Here is a 3,457-nt window from a genome sequence, read left to right as displayed (position 1 = left end):
AAGTCCTGGATGAAGCCTGGACTGTACAAACTTACGATTAAGTGGAGCTGATCTATTTTAATGAGTGTATGACTGATCTAGACAGCATTTCGATATTGCGGATTTGGTCTACTTCATGGCTATTTTAATTAGACATCCCGTTAAATGTACGTTGAGCCTTTGTCTGGCCACACTTCTTTTAAGTTTTATCCAACATCTGCTTGATGGGGGTATGTTTTATTAGACTTAAACTGTGTAAACTTAAAATAATAAAACCTCATGATTTCTGTTTGAACTTTTTTGTATTTTTTTAAGCAGTATACAACAGTGTTTTAAGGCTTCTGTTGGTTACTCTCTTTCTTTTTCTTCTTTTCACTTCCTTCTAAAAATATGTGGCTCCTCAAACAAAGTACTTGAGCATTCAATTTATAATTCACTGCTGTTCCCTGTATATGCTGTAGTCAATTATTTCTGTAGTTTAACAACAAGTGTACCTTATGTATCGGTACAGTAGAAATGTATAAAAGTTTATATACAAATTTCCCTTATTTTATGTGGGTACGCTTTATCTGAATTCACTAAATGGGATATCACATTTTTATCAACAACTGTGTGTGTGACATACATAAACCATCTGTGATAAGTGCAGTTTGCAAACAGTTTGAGGATTCTTATTACAATACTATATTTGGATTAATTGTAGATAACCTAATTGATATTAGTACACCTGTCATATGCCTGGATTACATCTACTGCATAAATTGAAGAACACTTGTATGTAGAATTAATATATTTTTCCAGGATACTATTAGTCACAGGGCAAACATCATTTCTCAATATTAAAGGCTCATTTCACACCTAAATGTGAACTGCTTTTGATCTCTAGTAAAAAACTAATAAACTATCATTCCGATTATAATAAAATTTTGAATGTAAGTCCACCTAAGGAAACTGTATGCACCATGAAAGGTTCAGATACCTGTTTAGTTACCCCTATATGTACTGTAATTCATGCAAGACCGTTTATGTTACAATACAGTGGACCCCCGGTATTCGATATTAATCCGTTCCTGAGAGCTCATCGAATACCGATAATATCGAAAACCGAATCAATTTTCCTCATAAGAAATAATGGAAATCATATTAATCTGTGCAAGACACCCAAAAGTATGAAAAAAAAATTTTACTACATGAAATATTAAGTTTAATGCAATAGAATAATTACAATAACAATAAAATAACTGACACTTACCTTTAATGAAAATCTGGTGATGAGTGATGGGATGGGAGGAGGGGAGAGGTGTTAGTGTTTAGAAGGGGAATCCCCTTCCATTAGGACTTGAGGTAGCAAGTCCTTTTCCAGCGTTACTTCCCTTCTTCTTTTAATGCCACTAGGACCAGCTTGAGAGTCACTGGACCTCTGTCGCACAACAAATCTGTCCATAGAGCACTGTACCTCCCGTTCCTTTACGATTTGTCTAAAATGGGCCACAACATTGTCATTGTAATAGCTGTGTTAGGGTGATTTTCATCCATAAAGGTTTGCACTTCAACCCACTGTGCACACATTTCCTTAATTTTTGAAGTAGGCACAATGTATTCCACAACTGGTATAGGCTTCTCAGGGTTAGCCCCAAACCCTTCAAAATCTTTCTTAATTTCCATACTAATTCTCACCCTTTTTACCACAGGGTTGGCACTAGAAGCTTTCTTGGGGCCCATGGTGACTTATTTTGCAGAAACAAGCACCAAACACAGTGATAATATGGATAATATGGAATGTACCGAATGTATCCTTAGATGCGCGCACACTGGCTGGCTTGTAAACACTGGCACACAAGGGGCAGTTCAGGCCACATGTGGATAGGTCTCGTACGAATCGTATCGAATACCAAGGAAAATTTTTTGCGATATAATGCATCGAATACCGGATTTATTGAATACCGGGGGTCCACTGTATTATCAAATTATATTTTTCTTAATATTTAGTATTACAATGCATAAAAATTTTTATATTGCCACAAAAAAAAAAAAAAAAAAATTCTGCAAATTTGTGGGGATTTCCGAGAACAATTATTAGTTAGGTTTTAAGGAAATATCCGCGAATTACTGAATACAGTACCATGTTAAAAGACTGTAATACAGTACTATGTTAACCCTTAAACTGTCCAAACGTAGATCTACGTTTTTTCAACATTTGAAAGTATGTAAAAAAATGTAGATCTTCTTTTCATTTTTTTTACATTTGAAAACGTTTAAAAAAAAACTTTGATCTACGTTTTTTTTATAATTGAAAATATGTAAAAAACGTAGATCTACTTTTGGAGCACTACGCATGTGAACATAGATCTGTTTGGACAGTTTAAGGGTTAACCCTTTCAGGGTCCGTCCCGTAGATCTACGGCTTTACGTTCAGGGTCCAAACCGTAGATCTACGCCATGAGCTCAGCTCACTCTGATAAACTGTGAGTGGTACATTTGGGCCTAGATATGAGAGAATACATCTATGTGGTATGTGTGCACCACATAAAACAGATCCTGCAGCACACTGTGTATAATGAGAGAAAAAAAATGAAATCATGATTTTTCGATTAAAACTTTTCGATTAAAACAGCAACTTTGCAGTGTTTTTTCGTATGTTTTTTATAGTTGTATTTGCGATTTCTTGGTCTCATTTGATAGAATGGAAGACATATTACAGAAATAGAGATGATTTTGATTGGTTTTAGCACTGGAAATGGCTTGAAACTGAGCTCAAAATAGCAGAAATGTTAAATTTTTGCCGATATTCAAGAGTAAACAAACGACCTCACACGTCTAATACACGTCAGCTGGTGGGTCTAATATACATTCACAAATATGGTGATGATATTTATACAATTATTACAGTATTGCATAACAGTAAATCTTCTATTTTTTGGTGTGAATAAAAATTCATTATGTGAATAAAAAATCAAAATGGAATTTATTTGTAAAGCCTCAAAACATAACTAATGAACAGAGGAAATGTTAGTTTAGTGCCAGGAATGCCTACATTGTTCATTCTGGACCCTATTTTGAAATTGGAATATTTTGAACTTCGTGTTAAATTGGCCAAATTAACAATTTCCGATCACTTTATTTTGTAGTTGAAACAGTTGACTTGGCGATTTCTTGTGCTCAATCGATAGAATAGAAGTAATACTAGTGAAATAGCTAAGAATTTGGTTGATTGGAATAATGTAATTGGCCTAAAATGGGAGTCAAAGTCGGCAAAATCGCCGATTCGTAAATATCGCTGACACATCAAAATTCGCGAGAGCATAATTTCGTCAATTTTCCACCAAATTTCGTACTTTTTGTTTTATTACCTTCACAAAAAGATTCTCTACGATTTCATAAGAAAAAATAACAAATTTTTTTTTTTTTAAATTCTTGGACACTGGTGCGTGACTCCAGATTTGGGCCTTGGACCCTGAAAGGGTTAAAAGACACTACA

The sequence above is a fragment of the Cherax quadricarinatus genome, chromosome 5 (assembly GCF_038502225.1).
Source record: "Cherax quadricarinatus isolate ZL_2023a chromosome 5, ASM3850222v1, whole genome shotgun sequence".
NCBI lineage: Eukaryota > Metazoa > Arthropoda > Malacostraca > Decapoda > Parastacidae > Cherax > Cherax quadricarinatus.
The sequence above is the reverse complement of the archived record's forward strand: the minus strand, read 5'-3'. Positions refer to the sequence as shown.